General features: G+C 43.3%; 1 protein-coding gene and 1 long non-coding RNA gene across 4 annotated transcripts in view; one reads left to right on the top strand and one right to left on the bottom strand.

The window, feature by feature from the left end:
* The window catches only part of Cabcoco1 (ciliary associated calcium binding coiled-coil 1), a 109,210-nt gene that overhangs the window by 8,155 nt on the left and 81,481 nt on the right, over positions 1-19,574 (bottom strand). The gene's annotated exons all lie outside the window — the stretch shown is intronic.
* LOC147998603 (uncharacterized) overlaps positions 1-19,574 on the top strand; it is a 97,149-nt gene that overhangs the window by 9,096 nt on the left and 68,479 nt on the right. Inside the window, exon 1 of one of the 2 annotated variants that reach the window (XR_015645790.1) lies at positions 1,740-2,147. The exons of the other annotated variant lie outside the window; for it this stretch is intronic. This is a non-coding gene — a long non-coding RNA (uncharacterized LOC147998603). Of the gene's footprint in view, positions 1-1,739; positions 2,148-19,574 lie in introns of those variants that run through there. 2 annotated transcript variants of the gene reach the window in all.

Raw genomic sequence — 19,574 nt, 5'->3', positions numbered from 1 at the left:
GCTTGCGAACTCCCCAGTCTTTTGCTGGTCTTCATCTTTCCCAGACAAGAAAAAGAGGCCAACCATGGCTCAGTGTCATCTGAAACTTTACAGGTAAAATGCAGACCTTGCCTGCGGGGATTGGGGACCTGGGAAGGCAATTGGGGTGTTAGGTTGGAGGCATGGACTTTAACTTATGGTGAGAAACACAGTGTATGCAGTGCGGGGTGTGTTTGGGGGGGTGACCGTGACAAACCAGACACTGAAGGGGGGGAAAAAAAAAGAATCAGAGCCCACTGGATTGGCTGCTGGCACTGAGCATGCGCTGATGGGTGAGAGCGGCTGGCACTGAGCATGCGCTGATGGGCGGATTGAAAATGCTAGGTGTTTCAAGCAGGTAGAATGCTGTCTTGTTTACTGTCCTCATGTTCCTGCTGTGCTCCAGGCACACAGGCTGGGCTCATCTACTGACAGTCTTTATAGAGAGCCTCTCCATTTGGTGAAGCAGAGTCCACGATCCGCCCTCTGCTGTCCTGATCCTCCTCAGATTCTGCATTTAACTGCAAACAGATGTTTGTCTTCAAGTCTTACATTTTCTCCCCCACACCTCTGTGGTCTGGATTCATTGATTGACTTCTTTTTAAAAGGCGCGTGCGTGCGTGCGTGCGTGTGCGCGTGTGCGCGTGTGTACGTACGTGTACGTGTGTACCGGGTTGCCTTGGATGGCAGAGGGCATCAGATCCCTATGATGCTGTAGTTACAGGTAGTTTTGAGGCCCCTAACACGGGTGTTTTGAACTCAGAACCTTAACCACTGTGCCATACCGCTCTCCCTCCTTTTATTTGTTTTGACTCTGTCTCTGTTTCTCTTTTTCTGTGTATATGTGTGCATTGTGTACGTATGTGAGAGAGTGTTTATGTGTTTACATGTACGTGCATGTGTGACTGTATGTGTGTCTCGTGTACATGTGTAGATGTGTATGTGTGATGTATAACTGCATGCGTGTCTATGTGTACGTATATATATATATGCAAATGGTGTATGTGTATACACGTGTACATCTGTCGGCATGTATACACAATGTGTATACCTGTATACGTGTATATATATACGAGTCTGTGTTTGTGAATGTCTTTCATTTGTGTGTGTATGAACCTATGTGTGTGAATGTTTGTGTTAATGTGCCTGAGTGTGCCTTTCGCACACGTGCGGAGACTTTGGATCTCTCTGGTTTCACACTTCCTTTCTTTGATAGATTGAGCCTTGCATTTATTCCCAGAAGCTGAAATTATGGCTGACAGTTGAGGTTTTCTTTCTCTTGATTTTTAAAATGTGTGTAGTTCATATAACTATTAAATTGATTCAATTCATGCACGGGAGTGGGGGGGGGTGAGAATTTCTTTTCTTTGCACGCTCTGCATGCTGTTAATGAACCAAACCACAGCTGTTTCTCTCTTTCACGAAGAATTAAATTTAGCTGTGCGAGGCAGTAGACGAAGGTGCAGCTTTAAATACAGAGTTTGGAATAAACAAAAGGCTCCCGAGTATCACAGTGAGGTTTTCCTTATGGAAAGTGCTCGCCTTCCTCAAAAAACAAGTCCAAGGGAAATTAGACTCAATAATTGTGGTGAGCACACGGAGTCAGCAACATGCTTAAACGAAGCCGTCTGATGCAATACTGTCTTTAAAAAAATACAATTAGGCCTTTGTATTTTTTTCTTTTAACAAAACCTCATGTTTTATAACATTACTGGCTCTGTAATAAAATCTATTTAAAACAGAGAGACCTGGTCAGCTTTATTGAGTTAGATTTTCTGGGAGAACATTATAATTTCCTCAAGTCTATGAATAGTTGAAGCAAATTAAATAAAGCCAATTTTATAGCCATTTTTATACATTCCTGTAGGATGGCAATTTTTATTTCATATTTTTCCCCCTCAAAAGTCTAATACGTTGCCTTTTAAATCTGGAAAAATAAGACCAGAAAAAAAGGGGAAAGTATCTTATTTTAAAAAACAAAACAAGAAAATGAATCCAAACCAATTTGGTCTGAATTGATCCATCTCAGAAGCCTTTTTCCACAGAAGACTAGCGCCATGACATTCAGACTGAGACCCAACGGGAAAAGCTTGGGCTGACTTGCCCCCGCATGATGCTGAGCTTAAAAGGTAGGACTCTCTGATATATACACGGATCCATTTGGCCAAATGACTGGTTTTTGCTTGACTTTCAAATACCTCCTAAATATTACGTTGGATATAAAGTAATCAATGTGTTTCTCTTGCTGTTTCTGGATGCTTGCACACAAACACCATGTGAACTCCATATTCTGATTTTTATATATATATTATTCTGAGCATGCCATTTGAGCCAAGGTGAGTGCATTAAAAGCTCTAATAAAGAGGAGAAGAGATTTCTAAACAGAATAACGGACTGCCAAGTGAACATGCAACACAGCGTCCACAGATGTGGTCACTTGCAAATTAGTTTTGCATAGCTTACTTTCTGCATTTCCCCCAGATGTTTTCTGTTACGTGGGAATTACCTGAAGCTGGCTCTACTGTTCTTTGTGTGTGCGTTGCATTTGTGTTACTTAAGATGGTTTGTAATCCGTGCTTAACTTGACTTGTGCTACGGTATTTAAGGAATATCAAATGAATGGCATTTTGGCATAATTTAATACTCATCAGTACAAAACTCCACCATCAAATATTGTGTCTTTTTTTTTAATGTAAGCCCTTTACTTACGAGCCAAATGAAATCACTAGAAATCTTTTGAAATGTTGTGTTTTCAATATGAATTGGCTATCTACCATGGGAATAAATGCTAGGAATTTCGACCTCTTCTGGAGGGTCAGTTTGGCTTGGAAAATATGCTTATAGGGAATCAGACGCCCTTTCCAGATCTTAGTGCGCCTGAGCAGTGCTGTGACCATGTCACATGGTACATGTTGTGATGCTCCCTTCCTTCTCCTAGACTTTGTGAACTCACATTACCAACAGTATTGACTCCCATCCACAGGTTCTCGTCAAAGAATGGGCCAGCCACAAAAGGTTTGTGGGCTGTGTTTGTACCATTAACCCATCCTTAAGGTTATAGATTTGCAGATCTGTTATTAGATCATCTGCGATATTAAAGAATCTAAGGAGACGTCGACTCTTTATTATTTTGAGTAGTAGAGAAAAGCAAGAGCAAAAGAAAAAAAATCTACTCTGTTCTGTTGTGAGCCAAAGACTGAAAAAAAAAAAGTGGGCTTGCTTTGAAAAGACATTTGTTTGGAATTGTTGGAGGATGACTTCATATGTAAATCAGAACTTACTAAAATATGTCAAAAGTTTCAGAAAGCGAACTTGATTGCCAACTTTCCCCACTATTAGTGGAAGGGAAAAGACACACACGGAAAAATTCTTGTAAAGTTTTAACTGTCTACCCCCTCCCTACCCCCTTCTTCCCACCCCTCATCACCCGCTCCCCCCCCACCCCGCCGCTCTCCCACCCCCACTCCCCCCCAAAGGAGAGGCATGCCTCGTTTACAAGTCTAATGAAGAAGTGCTTGTGTGCTTATGGAAAACTTTTAACAGCCCGGCAACAACAACAACAACAACAACAACAATAATAATAACAACAACAAGGAAAGTTGCCCTGTTGCCCACAATACACTGCATCTAAAGTAGCAGCATCTTAATGGCACCTGCGAGGTCACAAGCGAGGCCGTAAACAGGAAGAGAGGAAGTTCAAAAGCAGAGACGACCTGAGAAACTCCTCAATCCATTTCTGGAATAGTTTTCCCTTTGTGATCCACCCATTACAAACTTATTACTATATCCATTACTGAAGATACCATTTCCTCCTCCTCCTCCTCCTCCTCCTCCTCCTCCCCCTCCTCCTCCTCCTCCTCCTCTTCCTCCTCCTCCTCCTCTTCCTCCTCCTCCTCCTCCTCCTCCTTTCCCTCCCCCTTTAGGTTTTTGACTTGGAAAAATGCAAAAGCAGCAGATTAATTTTTCTCTCCTATGCTTAATATGCAGTATTTACATTTTGAAAAGGTTCAAAACGTTGCCAGGCTCCTCCAGGCTATGAATTGACATCTAATAACAAGTGCTATTTTTACCCACAGCACCCTGGTAGTTTGAACGTTTGTAACTTACCAGAGCATCGAGACCAGCGGATCCACACACATGCTAATCACCTAAACGGGGACCAGGTTAAGCAGCACAACAAGTTGGGGCAGGAAATGAAGACGCCCTCTGCAGCTGAAGCTGCAGGGAAGAATTTAAATTGGCAAGCCCCAGAAAACCAATTTGCAATCTGGCTTGGGGTACACCAGTTAACACCTTGGGCCCATTTTTTTTTTAAACGAATGTATCTTGACTTGATCGTGTTAATCTTAGGTTTGAAATCTGTTCTTTTAAGTTGGATAATTAAGCAAACTGATTCTAGAGTCTTCTAGAGAGCCTTGGGATTTGCCAGGGTTCTTCTGTTGGGGGTGGGCATGGTGACGCTATTTGATAGATCCTGGGTGAGCCCCTCATGAGGACCACAGATCCCCCGGACTCTCGCTGATGAATCCCACCTCTCCCCTAGGTGTCCGTGCAATTTAGAAGCAAAAGACATTTTGGTCTGGAGCTGGTAGGAGCATTTCCTGAGGGGTAGAACTGTTCTTCATATGCCCATATGAGGACACAATAATCTGGAAGATGGAGAGCTGAATTATAGTCTGTGGGCTTGGCTCCGCTCCTAATTGTGAGATGGGAAGAAAATCCCCAGGCCTCAGTTTATTTATCTATAAAACAAGGGTGATGGTAATTGCTACCTGGCTGCTACATCGGAATTGTTTCGAGCACAAATTAGATAATGCAGATAAAAATGCTGGGCGTTCTTCAAAGGGAGAGGTATTATTAAACCTTATTATTATTTATAATTACTGTTATTATTCAAAGGATGGGGTCACTGGGAGACAGACTACGGCAGCTACGTTTGTCGACATGGGTCTGTGGTATCTGTGTTTGCTAATGTTGAGTGGGCCGACTGATACACTTGGTAGAACATGCTGTCACAGTGCCATCTATTCAGTGACAGTCCCTCAAATGTCAAACACACCCGGTGCCATCTCACCGGATGAGTTCCCTGGACTCAGGAACATTCTCTCTGGTATCACTGCATAGTTTGCAACTGTGTCACCTTATCAGACCCTAAGTAACTTTACTCTCTCCCTTGCCTGATTTATCAAGTCTTTTTGTTTTTCTGTGTCAAGCGTGGCCTGTGATGGCCTGGCTCCCACTCTTTCCCTTTAACATATTTTTTTTTTTTTAAATCAAAAGGCCGGCTTGCGAGGTCTGTCTGGTGAATATGGAGTGTCAGTGATTTTGAAAGTACTAAATTTGGATTCGTACTTTTGATTCTTAACAGAGGCTATCTGGTAACTTCCTCAGGGCAAGAGTCAAAAACATGTTTATAAATAGCTGGGAAACACCAAATGATTTTTCAGAATATTTTCTCAGACCACCTGCAGGGTGCTTGCCTACCCAAGCATGTTATATTCTGCAGTAGTGACTCGGGGACAATATGAAGTATTTAAACGAAGCCATTGTCATGTATGCATTCTGGTTGGCTTTCATTTGGGATGTTGTGTTATTTCTGAGTGTTTTAGTATTAAAAACTGAAGTGTGTGGGCTGGAGAGATGGCTCAGAGGTTAAGGGCTTTGACTGCTCTTCCAAAAGTCCTGAGTTCAATTCCCAGCGACCACATGGTGGCTCACAACCATCTGTAATGGGATCCGATGCCCTCTACTGGTGTGTCTGAAGACAGCCACAGTGTACTCACATAGGTAAAATAAGTAAACCTTTAAAAAAATTGAAATATGTTCAATTATCTCTTTTTTAAGGGTTTGAACTTAAACAGCACCGCCAGTCAGTGAGATGGCAAGACGAGGTAGGATATAATAGTAGGGGAAGCCTGTTTTGAATCATCAGACATAAACTTAAAATATGGATTTTACCCTTTCTCCTTTTGAATTTCTTGTCGGCCCTGCGGAGGGCTTGCCTACAGCTGAAGCTACCTTGTGGTTTTCAAAGTGGAGAATATTCTCTCGTTTCCTGAACAGCCCTACCTACCTTGGTTTGCAGAAATTACTGGAGACAGCATATCATGGTGGCTAGATGCAGAACTGCAGTGGGAAAATACTAAGTCTTTTTGGTTCTATTCTTGGTGGGGGAGAGCAGCGGGGTGACCAGGGATACTCAGTGTTCTTTTGACAGCCTAAAGTCCCTGTGTGAGATGAGGCTGAACCCGCTTATTTGGCTGAAACACCCATCTTAACTACAAAGAGTTCTGGTTGAGCTCCGAGCCAGTCCTACAGTCATCAGGAAAATTGGGAAAGGGGGGGGGGGGCTTCTTAAAACCGTCGTGAAATGAGTTTCATTTAGAAATCTAGTGTTTGGGAGGCTAAAAGTTAAGGATGTTTATAAAGTGCTAAGAGACTTTTAGGGAAATCAAAGCAGTGATTGTCCCTGACTTTGAAGACCCAACGTATCTATTTTAAGTAATCTGACATTAAAAATGTGCTGACAAATATAGATTTGAAAAACAACACAGGAAGTTGTAAATCAGCCTGTAACCCTTAGCACTGAGGAACCAAGAGACCACGGAAATGTAGCCATTGGCTTTAGTCAACCTTAGCCGTCCTTTTTAACTAAAGAAAGTTTGCCAAAGACACGATGTTTACATTTCAGATTTCTCTCTCTCTCTCTCTTTTTTTTTCTTATTCATAGTTTGTGTGCTTCTCTTCTATCCAGTAGGCTCATAAATTATTACTAGGAAACATGTTGTCATAGCTATAAATATTTCTTTCTGGTTGGCTCTCCTTGGTCCCCCTGCTCCCCGTTTTAATCTCTGCTAGTTAATTCTTTAATTGTATTAGGTGCAGTCTTCAGGCTGGCAGGGAAAGGGCTTCAAGACGACGCTGTGGGTCACTTTCTGGAGTTTGTTACTGTAAAGCTTGTTACTTCTGAGGAGCCTGGGTCCTTCCTCTTTCCTAGCCAGCTCTTTATTCTATATAGAGGGTGTGTCTGCGTGGCAAGCATCTGGGGAAATCATGAACTTCCTTGCAGAGAACAGGCTAGAAGAAACTCTAAGGTTCGGAGTTTTCCATCAAAAGAGAGATCTTAGAAATTAAGTCGAAACCAGACTTTGTGGGCAGTGTTGTTTATACACACAAAGTTCTCAAGGAGACCTTTGCCTATATTTAGTCGATTCTGCTGGTTTAGTCTTAAACGCAGCTGTGAAGTATTTCGGTGATATCTGGATTCTAGAATGGAATGTTCTAGAAATCTGGGCTCTCTTCACCCCACTGCACCCCAGCTTAATGTATATTGAAATCTGAGACTTGCTCCTCCTGCTTCTTTCTGTTGAGACCCAGAGCCTTTCTGTGTGAAGTCCTTCTGAGCTGTTTTAGGTCCTCTGTGTTTCGGTTAGAGAAGGCACGTTCCGAGTTGCTGAATTTCAAATGGCCTTTGCTCTGTGTACACAGGACAGAAGTTGCCGGGACCCAGTGTTTTCCTGTAGTGATGTAGCGTAACTCAACTGTGTGTTCCGTGTGTACTAGAGTTTTACTGGGCAGGCCCAGGCTCGCCCACTCACACTTACATTGTCTTCTCAAGCATCCTCCTTTTCCCAGCTTGTCTACCTTACTGATATCAGTAGTTTCACATCTACTGGACCCGGAGTGGTTTATTCCCTCTGCCTGGGCCTAACACTCAAGCAGCCAGGAAGCTCTTTGGGACAGTTCCAGGGTGATTTTATGAGGTGTCTGCCTTACTTTGGCCCTTTTTCTTTCTCGACTCTGCTCATTTGCATCTTTGAAGACCAAGTTCTTGCCTTCCCAGACCTTGGGCTCCAGCTGAGAGAACGGCCAACGTTTTCTAAGTTGTTTTACAATGTGCAGAGTGACTAGAAACACAGTGGGTGCTCCGTAAATATTTATTAGAGAGGAGAATGGTTAAAGAAGGATGGAGGGGCCTTGAGATGGCTCAGCAGATAACGGGCATTTGCCATGAAAAGCTGGCAGCCTGAGTTCAAGTCCCAGACAACATTGAAGGCAGGGACAGAGAGAACTAAATCCAGAAATGTTCTCTGGTCTCCGTGTTCGTTCAATGGTAGGAGGACCCCCCCATCCCCACCCCTGCTGCCGGGTCCACACCCACGCAGGCACAAACGCAGGCAGGTATGCATGCACACACATATGCACATACATGTCTCCCATCACAACCACCAACAAGAGATTAAAGAAAGAAAAGGATGAAAGGAATAAGAAGAAAAGGACGGAAAGAAAGAAGATGAAGGGATGTGGCGGTTGCCCCTCCATGTTTCCCGGCTGCTCCCCCTGTGGAAGGCCTCTCCTCTGCATCCTACCCTTATTATTCCATCCGGCCTCCTGGACCCATTGTTTACTACGCTCAGCTTTTCTTTGTCTCGAGTACTGGTTGTCACAGGGTCCTTGAGTTGTGTGTGAGCTGTGTTGTCTTGGTCTGTGGAGGTAAACCGAAGACATGCCTTGCTTCTGTCAGACCTCTAGGGTTGGGGTGTGCCGTGAGGGCGTGCGTTCCTTTATAACCCTTCAGAGCGGTCTAACTTAGGTTAGATGGTGCTCTGTTCTGTTCCATCGGCTCCAGTTCGGTTTGGTAAAGGAGTGATGGGAAATGGTGCCATCGGGAAGCTGCCTGAGTCCTAGCACTGCGGATAATACTCAGCCGAGCAGCGCTACACAGACAGTCAGGGTCTCGCTGACTTGTCCACTCTTGGGAGCTGCTTGTAACCAACAGCTGTGTTTCCATATGAGTTGACCAGCGATGGTGTTACTTGTCGCCTGTGTATTTGTGAGGTGTATACACACGTGCATATGTATTTGCATGGGAGTGGACACACGGGTCTCTCTCTCTCTCTATCTCTATCTCTATCTCTCTCTGTGTGTGTGTGTGTGTGTGTGTGTGTGTGTGTGTGTGTGCACGCACACATATGTTTGTGAACATGTCTGGAGAGGCCCGAGTTTGGCAGTGGGTGTTTTCCTTGATCACACTCTATGTGATGAAGGGTCTCACAATTGAACCCAGAGCTCACAGATTCTGCTAGCCCAGATAGCCAGACCATGTCAGAGATTCTCTTGTCTCCGTCCTCCAACCACCAGAATTAGTGGTGGGCCACCGTGCCTACTGGGCTGCTAGATACCTGAATTCTGGTCCTTTTTGCTTGAGTGACAAGCACTTGACCCACTGAGCCATCTCCCCAGGCCTTCATGGTAGTTACTCTAAAGACAGTGTATTCTCAAATTTGGAATGGCCATCACTCCTTCATCCAGACCCCAGTAGCTTCAGGGACTTTCTGTAGGGCAGTGGAGATGCTGTCCTCCTGGACCACGACTCACAGGTTTTCTATTTCCAGTTCTCACCCCCTGCCTGGTACCCCGAGAAAGGTAGGCAGTGGAGCTGTGCGGCGGGTGTCACCTGCCCCAGTGCCACCCATCACCGCTCAGCAAGGAAACGTTGAGGAGGCAACCACTTGTTTGTGGGAGTGGGGCAGGGCCTGTTTCCAAAGCACATTACAAACATGCTCGGGAATTACGTCTCATTGTGAGGAGAGGGCTTGGGAACAGCTCTTTTTTTTTTTTTTTAAACAAAACAAAACAAAACAAAACAAAACAAAACAAAACACTCCTCCTGTCTAACCCAAAGATGTTACATGATTGAGCCACGGTTACACAGGTAGAAAACGAACTCTGGTGAGAACTTGAATCCACGTGTTTGACAGCAAACCTGGTACTATCTGATCCTTGGGAGTTGGTCATTCGAGCACTACAGTGGTCTGGGCTGGCTGAAATATTTGTCTGCAGTTTAGGGATGAGGAAATGGAAGCTTAGAAGAATAAAAAGACACACACACACACACACACACACACACACACACACACACAGGATCTACAAAAGAAAGTTCTCAAATAATCAGAAAGAGAACTTGTCCCCAAATTAAGCCCTAAGCCTAAGTAAGGGATGGGGGATTGGATTTTTCTATGAAACACGGCACTGTATAAAAACTGTTAGGGTTATCCTGTTAATCGGGGAGGGGCACCAGGGTGATCGGAAGGCCTGCTTTGCTCCCCTAGTGTTGTCATGGCAATACTCGTTTGTTTGTTTTGTTGTTGGTTTTTGTTTGTTTTGTTGTTGCTGTTTTAACCAAGATCACAGTTTTCTCTAGCAAGAGAAATATGGAAAACCAACTAATAACCTAGACAGTTCAAAACCCTTTTTAGAAGTGGGCATGGTTGTGAGAGCTGACCTCTCCCAGCCTGCCCTCTAATACGCTTAAAATCTATTTCAATATTTTAAATGAACATTTAGTTTCAAAAACAAACTTCCTGGGGGCCATTAAAATCACCACTGTCGGTGGAGGGAGGAGCTAATTTTACTTTGTCAGATAATTGACTAAGAATTATTTTGGTGGATTTTTAAAATTATTTTTACATATTAATGATTCAAATTAAATATGTCCCAGACACTCAGGACTGAAGACAGTGAGAAAAATTTTTTTCACGACTGGATAGGATTTTCCCATCAGAGCTGGGTGAATGAGATATTAGTTCTGTTGTGGGTAAGTTTCCTCGTCCACCTGGCCCCCAATTCCAGGTCTTATCCATGCCTCTTATGTAAGGAGTCACAAGGTGGCACCAAGCTGCTGTCCTAACTGAGGTCTCTGGGGTGTCCTGGCATTGTATCATTGTCCCATGGGGACTGTGGTACTGGTTTTGTCCTGTGGATTTCAGAATCCCATTTTTCACATTTCAAATCATCCCTTTATGTCCCCAAGCATGGACAATGGAGAAAAGTTTGTAACACTCCACAGACTGTATTTGACTATCCGGCACCGTGGATTGTCATCCACTGTGATGACACTGGTGTCACGGTCACAAGGGAGGGGCAGACAGCAGCTGGGAGAGTGTCTGCTCATCGCTGATCCCAGGGCTGGGGCAGTCTATACAATGGAGATGCAGTGACTGTCCAGCACCCATGGGTTTTAAGTGAGATTTAGGTCAGCATGTGAACAGTACCTGTGCCATGTCTGGTGTGTAGAGAAAATTAAAAGGATGCATGTGTTTGTGTGTGCATGCATGCACACAAGTGGCTAATAGCGGGACAATAATGGTATCTATTCAGTAACTAAATTTAAGAATGCACTGGTTGACCTCATATGGCCAATAACTCTCCATCGCCTGACATCCCCGACAGACATTAAATTAGAGTTTTAAGACCCTCCCCCTGTATGGTAGCCACACCCTGAAGTCAGGCTGTTCCTTATTTGAATATCTGGTGATGCTTGTTCATTTTTAAAGAGTCTTCTCATGATTAGATTCCTCTGAGCGTTGTCTTATGCCATATGGGGTGATGTAAAGGGAAGGTATGCTGGCAGCAGTGTGCGACTTCTAGGTGAGGAAGCTTGCTCTATGGCGAGGGACTTAGAAGTCTGGAAGACCCTTGAAGGGTCTTTCCGGTTTTCACTCTTGTGTGAACATGGTGGCGGTAAGAAGGGTTGCTAGCATAGCAATGGAATATGGTCCAGCTCAGTATACTCCATCCAAGGAAACTGCTGATATTTGTAAATCAACGCTGTGCACCAGGCACTCGCAATGATGCAAGAACCCCAGAGAGCAGCCAATCGCGTGCTACGCAGCTTTTAGGCATTGCCCCGTCAATCTGGAAAAAGCTAACACCGCTGTGGTACTCAAAACCAAACAGGGACAAAGCGACAGTTTCAAGATTCCCCTGCTGGAAATAAGAAACCAGGACGAGAAACGCTTCAAATAATAAGGGTGCATTGTGAAAGCGAGCTATCTCGTTAATTGGGTTAATCTAATTATACAGTCTGCAATTAAGCCTTAACATATCTGTGATTGTGTGTCTTGTTGTAAACACCAGATACCTGATCACCATCTCTGCCCGGGGAGGAGAGGAAAAGGCTTTGAAGGATCTGGTGCTGAAGGTGTATTTTGAGGAGCAAGGAATCTATCAAAATGTTATGAAAAGGCACACTCCATTTCTTTAGCTTCTATGTATAGCGTGCCTTTATCCTTGCTGGGTTTGATGGTGCTGTGTAAATAAGGACACTGGGAAGACAATACTCTATATCCCTAAGTCACCAGTCTTCTGTACAGTCTATTTTGCAGCAACTGGTTCATCCTTTCGCCTATTGGTGAACGATTCCCCTTTGGTCTCAGACATAAGAGTATAACATTGTAACCAATCTGTTCTTTTAGCAGGGCCATTTCTTTTTCTATCACCATGTAAAGATGCTTTATTGTTTTAACAAGAATTTTCTAAGGTGTCTGCGCCTCTGAACTCCGCCATTCCCCAGCATCTGTCAGATTTCATCACCTCCAGAGGTACCTTATACCCATACCTTCTCTGAAGTGCCATCTCTCGAGCTTAGGTGTGAGATCACAAAACAAAGCTGGTTGCACCAACAACTGCTGTGATAATTTATTGTAAATTATGGTTTTCTTGTTGTTGTTTGTAGAGAGATAAGGCACGAGAAGTGTTTCTACTTAAATTCATTCCCTATTATTTCAGCATAAGTACCCAATAGCTCCATGGGGGAAGGAGGGTGGGTGAGAACACAGAATATCCCTTAAATAGGTTCTAGTGACAGGCAAATTTATTTTCCAAGCTGCGGGCAGCAGAAATGGCATACTGTTCCAGGTACCGCACCACACTGCACAATTAATACAAAACCTGGGTGCTTTGCATGCTGGGTGGAAGTTTCAGGTCGCCGGAGACCAAGCCTGATTTATAGGATGCGAACGGGAAATAATTGTGTTGCAAGCTGGTCTACAACAAAGCTTTAATTCACTGTCTGACACTGTAAGCAGCTAATCCATGGACCCAGTACCAGCCATGATAGATTATAATTGTTTCCCCGCACAGAAGCCACGCCCCTTTCACGGATAGTCTGCGAACCGTGGTCCACGTGAGCCCAGTTAGAAGTGGTGGGAAGGGTTTAACCAAGTTGCTTCTCTAAGAAATGGGAAGCTCACGAGTTATATTATTAAAAGCTAGAAGTAGATGGCAGTGAATAGCACATGTAGCTATTGCCTTTAAATCACCAAAGAAAGTGCAAATTGAGCGCTATGAAGCTCCAATGGCCTTAGTGCACTAACAAGACAAATCTCTTTGGCAAGCAAGGTTTTACGATTATATTTCTGCTATGATTATTAAGCGGGAGTGAAATGTAGAGCTGACAGAAGTGAAGGGTTAATGTTGCTGGTGTGAGGCGTGGAGCGAAGGCCTGGATTCCGTAGACTTCTTGTAGCTTTGCAGGGTAGCATGTCCTGGTTTTGTTCTTACTCCCACACACTTGAGACAGCGTTTGAGTGGTTTTTAGAGCATCTGCTAACAGACGGTGCCCACCGTTCTCACATTTTTTTTTGAGAATTTATTTTATCTGTGTTTGCATATGTGTGCATCTCTCCGTGTGTATGAGCACATGTGAGAGCAATGCTCAAAGAGGCCAGAAGAGGGGGATCAGATCCCTTGGAGGTGGAGTTGCAGGAATTTATGAGTTATACATTGCGGCTTCTAAGATCCAAGTTCAAGTCCCCATGATTGAGCATCAAGCACCATTAACCACTGAGCCACCTCACAGGCCCTCTTGTATCCCTTCAAACTTTTTCCCACTTCAGCTTTTAATTTTCTTTCAGTATGTGTGTGTGAGTGCATGTGTGTGTTTGTGTATGTATGTGTGCACGGGCATGTGTGTATGCGAGTGTGCACATACATGTGAATGTCAAACCAAACTGTTGCTAGGTCCTTTGTGACTATGTTAGTAAGTTCGACACTGTACTGTGGCTTGCCTCTTGTGTAATATTTAGATATGACCTGGGCATCTGTCGTGTATGATATAAGCAAGATTTCGGTTATCACAGGGTGGGGTGTAGTGCAGAGGTCTAGAGATGCTGTTAGAAGGTTGGAGGGAAAAACGTGTGGATGGTCAGTTGTGATGCTGCACAAAAGGGCTGCAGTTGAGGGCCACCGGGTTAGTCACTCTTTATTTGGCTCTGGAGAAATTTGTGGGACTGTTAATTTCTGACACACATTTCTTTGATTATAGAGAACAGAGGAAATACTGCATTGGCCAATGATTCTTTTTTTACTTAAAATGTTTATACTTAGCGGGAATGGTGACGGATTATGGAAAATGCAGTCGATAGCTAAATATTAAAAAAAAAATTCCTAATACTGGTAACTACTGACATGTATGTGGTTAGTACTCCCCCCGCCAGCTCTTGACAATAAGTTACTGACTATATATACTTAGAAATAGCATTGGAAGGTTGCTACGCTTTCAAAGGACTAGATACTAATCCCAGAAATAAAAGCCCAAAGTAGACAATTTACTTAACATGTAAGTTCCCATTTTTTTTTTGATATATTAATCTCATCTGCCTCTATCATCTTTTCTAGACTCACGCTGTGTATATAAGTTTTTGTTTTTTTTCACCTGAGCTCCCAAGTGGCCAAGGGCTGTTGTGGAGGTGTGTTAAAGCAGAGCAATAGTTCTTCCTTTAAAAGACAAAGGTTCTGGCTCTTTAGCGCCTCCTACGGTGCAAAAGGCTGATTTGCAGGCATAGCCCAGGCCTACCATCTACAGATAAGTAAATGTATTTCATCTTGAACTGAGGAAGCTTGTGATTATTTGGGAAACAACATCTGTGGCGGACTAGTTTTGTTTATAAAACATCTGAGCAAAGACATTGTTTCTGAGTTGCTTGATGACATTGCAAAGACGACACTCTGTTTCTCAGGATTGATTGCACACTATGTAAGTGACACAGCAACAATAATTTTTAAAGGCTGGAAGATAGAAAATGTTTAATGTACATGCTTAAGGTCCTTACGGTAAAATATTGTTTTATTACACTCTCAAAGTGTGACTGTCAATGACAGCAATATAAAATATGATGATTTTTATGTTTTCTGTAATGGTGTTAAAATTTGAACATTTCAGTTCAGGGCATATTTCAAATAACTGGTTTTAAAATTTTAACATCCCCCTTGCCCACCACTGTAGGTCCTATGTGCCTTCAAACGTTAAGTGGAACTCTAAACATTTGCTTAAGGCTTTTCTACATATTTTCTCCTTTTACAGAATAGAAAAAGGACCTCGATATTTTTCCATATTACTTATGACTAGATATGTCAGCATATATCCATAATATAATCACTGAGGAATCTGAGACAGGAGGGTTGCAAGTCTGAGGCTAGTTTGGGCTACATAGTGAGGCCCTCAGTCAAACAAAGTTTCCCATTCACTGGGTGGTTTCCCAGGTGTCTTTAGCCGTGTGCTACAGGCCTGGGACCCAGCAATGACAGCACAGTTCTGACTTTCAAAGAGGTCACAGTTTGGTGTGTGGGTTTGCAGTGAAGTAAAGGTGACAAGAGAAATAACTATTCAAAGTGTCCATAGAGTACCTAGAACATGGCTATTCACTGTCAGAGGAGGGTTTAGTGAGCAGGTGATGCCCAGAGTGTCAGGGTGAGTTAAGAGAGCGACAACAGGGTTGAATAGGGTGGAAGATGGACTATCTGGGAAGTAACACCACATGAAAGAATAGAACATCCTAGAACAAAAGATTCACACGGCGTCTGCAAAGAGATGAAGCCATCGGGCGTAGGTCCAGGCCCAGCTTTGAGATCTAATAGTCACATGACCTTTAGGAAACTCATTTGCTCTCCCCAAAGCCTTAGGTTTGCCACCTCTTACACAGGTAAGCAGTCTTCCGGTTGACAGTCATGTAGTCAGCAGAACCAACTTCCTTAGAAATACATCAAAAGTTCCAAAATTAGAACAATGAAAAAATTAAAAAAAAATGCTGTTAGGGTTTAACAAGGACAAAGAAATTTAGTCCAATCGAGGCCCACTAACATTTAAAAACACGTAAATGTAAATGTTTTAAATGCTTCAAATGCGACTTACAGATGTGTCTAGAAGTTAGTGTGTGCTTGTTTTTTGTTGTGGCTACAATCAAAGGACAGAGGTTCTAGCAGAGCCTCTCAGGAGACAGCTATATCGGCTCCTGTCAGCAAACACTTCTTGGCACCAGCAATATTGTCTGGGTTTGGTGACTGCATATGGGATGGATCCCCAGGTAGGGCAGCCTCTGGATGGCCTTCCCTTCAGTTCCTGCTCCACTCTTTGTCTCCATATTTCCTCCTATGAATATTGTTGTTCCCCCTTCTAAGAAGGACTGAAGTATTTGCACTTTGTCTTCCTTATTCTTGAGCTTCATGTGGTCTGTGAGTTGTATCTTGGGTATGCCAAGCTTTTGGGCTAATATCTGCTTATCAGTGAGTGCATACCATGTGTGTTCTTTTGTGATTGGGTTACCTTAATCAGGATGATATTTTCAAGTTCCATCCATTTGCCTAAGAATTTCATGAAGTCATTGTTTTTAATAGCTGAGTAGTATTACATTTTGTAAATATACCACACTTTCTGTATCCATTCCTCCGTTGAAGGACATCTGGGTTCTTTCCAGCTTCTAGTTATTGTAGATAAGGCTGCTATGAACGTAGTGGATCATGTGTCCTTGTTATATGTTGGGGCATCTTTTGGGTATATGCCCAGGAGAGGTATAGCTGGGTCCTCAGGTAGTACTATGTCCAATTTTCTGAGGAACCTCCAGACTGATTTCCAGAGTGGTTGTATCAGCTTGAAATCCCATCAACAATGGAGTAGTGTTCCTCTTTTGCCACATCCTGGCCAGCATCTATTGTCACCTGAGTCTCTTATCTTAGCCATTCTGACTGGTACAAGGTGGAATCTCAGAGTTGTTTTGATTTGCATCTCCCTGATGACTAAAGATGTTGAAAATTTCTTTAGGTGCTTCTCGGCCATTCAATATTCCTCAGTTGAGAATTTGTTTAGCTGTGTACCCCATTTTTAATAGCGTTATTTGATTCTCTGGAGTCTAACTCCTTGAGTTCTTTGTATATATTGAATATTAGCCCTTTATCAGATATAGCAACCATATCCTCAGAGCTTCTAGGTACCACACCACCATCCCAAGAGTACACAGGGATGGACCCATGGCTTCAGCTGCATTTGTAGCAGAGGATGACCTTGTCGGGCATCAATGGGAGGAAAGGCCCTTGGTTCTGTCAAGGCTTGATGCCCCAGTGTAGGGGAATGTCAGGGTGGAGAGGTGGGAGGGAGCAGGTGGGTAGGTGGGGGAGTACTCTCATAGAAGCAGGGGGGGAGGGGGATGGGATAGCAGGTTTCTGGAGGGGAAACCGGGAAAGGGGATAACTTTTAAAATGTAAATAAGAAAAGGAAAGGTAGAAGCAAAAAGAGGAGAATAAATCAAGGGGTCTATTTTCCATACGTTTGAATAATATCCAGCAATTTTTAGAAATGAATTTAGCAAAAGTTCGAACAATGTGGTTCCCTCATTATTTGCTGAGAGGAAGCCGGTTGATTAATGTAATTAAAGGGTTGCTTGTAACTCAAGACTCAATTAAGAAAATAAATTTGGCCTTATTACTTTACTTCCAACTGGTGGTTTTCCTAGTGTGATTTTTGAACTAAAATCTGCTGCTGCTTTGTTCATGACACATGAATTGTTTTAGCACATCCTTTCCCCTGCTGTGCATATGATTAAGAAAGCAGAGGTTAAATAGTGCAGTAAAGAATTGGGTAAATTCATTCTATTTTTGCCACAGTGCCTTTCAGTCCTCCCCCTCCCCCCCCCTTTCCCTTTAGGGCTGCCAGAGTGAAGAAACCTATTATCTTGTCCTGAAATTATTTAAGATATGTTCTTATGCTCAGAATATGTCTTCTCTCACCTCACATTTTCCACTACACTGATTTTGTGGTATCCAAACTTGAGGTATTATATGTACTAGCCAGGGAACCAAACTCGAGTGCATCCTGGCATTTATTAAGTGCCAGTGCATGCCGGACATCTTGATGACATTTTTTAATGCACTTCTGCTGCTTTATTTTAATTTTTACCTTATGATAATCCTAGGTGTGTATTCGTTCTCAGTCTCCAGTGAGGGATAAGAGGCTCTGAGAAGCTGTGCTGCTGTTCCAAGTCTCCCAGATGACAAGAGACAGGATTAAGGCTCTAATTCTGGTGTCTTTATGCTCGACCTGGGCTCTTAACTATTGTAATTTGTCCATTAGAGAGATTGAATCTAGTGTTAGTAGAGCATCTTGTAGAGCTGATGGGTTTAACGGGTTTAATTTCAACTGTACTAAATCCTGTGCTTGGTAAATACGGAGCAGTCCTTGCCTTCATTGTGTTTATGGTCTAACTCGGTGTGCGCTCTAGTGTACTCTGGGCAAGCACTGTGGGAGGTGAGGCGAGGCAGAGGGGAGCACATGACAAGGCAACCCGCTTTACGCACGTCCATCCCGTTGCTCCAGGTCATCGTTTCGACATCCAATTGTCAAGCTGAATCCTGAGAAGCTTCTTTGATCCCTCCTTTTTCTACTCCTTGGTACCAGCTGACCAGCGAGTCCTTCTAGAGCTGCTTTGGAATGTACCTAAAACAACTTCTCTTCAACCTTTTATGCCTCCGCTCTGTTCCAAGGCACCCCAATCACACCCGTCATGGAGGTGACATTTGCTCTTCTGGGTTCCCTCACTTATCCATGGACAAGAACACCCAGAGCAGACTGTACTAGGCCACAGTAAGATTGTCATCAAGATAGACACAAGAGTGAGTGGCGTGTGTGTATGTAAATGTGTATATATGTCCGTGTGAGTGTGCATGTATATGTGCATGTGTTCAGGTATGTACGTGTGCAAATATGTACGCATGTGTGCATGGGCATGCATGTGAGCTTATGTGTGTCTTTATATATGTAAGTGTGCATGCTATGCGTGTACATGTGTGTGTACATATATGTGAGTATATGTGTGTGTTGTGTGTTTGTGTGCCTGTGTCTATGTGTGGTGTGTTTTGGGTGGGTGCATGTATATATTTATGTGTGCATGTATGCATGCATTTGTGTGTGTGCATAGGTACATGTATATGTGTACATGCATATGCATGTGTGTATGCGTATTTATTTCAGATCATTGGTGTGAAGGTTCTGGTTCATGACTGACCAGTGGCACCACTGCCTTGGGCCTGTAATAAAGTAAGCTGCTCATCATGGAGGAGGGGAGTTATTCGCCTCTCGGCCAAGAAGCCAGGATCACACAGGTCCAATCAAGGGTATGCCATTGTTGCTGACTGAATGACGTCCCATAAGCTCCCCTCCTGTTGAAGAATCTTCCACAGACCCCCTCTTTCTGAAGGATTCACCAAATCCCAGTCACTGCATTCCAGGGACAAGAACTTTGGCATTTAGGCCCTTAGGAGACAAATTACAAATTTGAGGATACAGAGTAACGAAAGAATTGCTGAGTTACATTTTTTTTTTCAGGACTTGAGCACGTATGTTTTAAGTAGACATAGTTTGGTTCATAGCATGCTGTGTCTTCATGTTTTTAAGTCTATTTTATTTTTATTGTTATTATTGTTATTATTATTGTTACTTATTCACT

The sequence above is a fragment of the Rattus norvegicus genome, chromosome 20 (genome assembly GCF_021556685.1).
Source record: "Rattus norvegicus strain SHRSP/BbbUtx chromosome 20, alternate assembly SHRSP_T2T, whole genome shotgun sequence".
Classification (NCBI taxonomy): Eukaryota; Metazoa; Chordata; class Mammalia; order Rodentia; family Muridae; genus Rattus; species Rattus norvegicus.
Note: the sequence above shows the minus strand (reverse complement) of the source record. Positions and strands in the feature narration are given on the sequence as shown.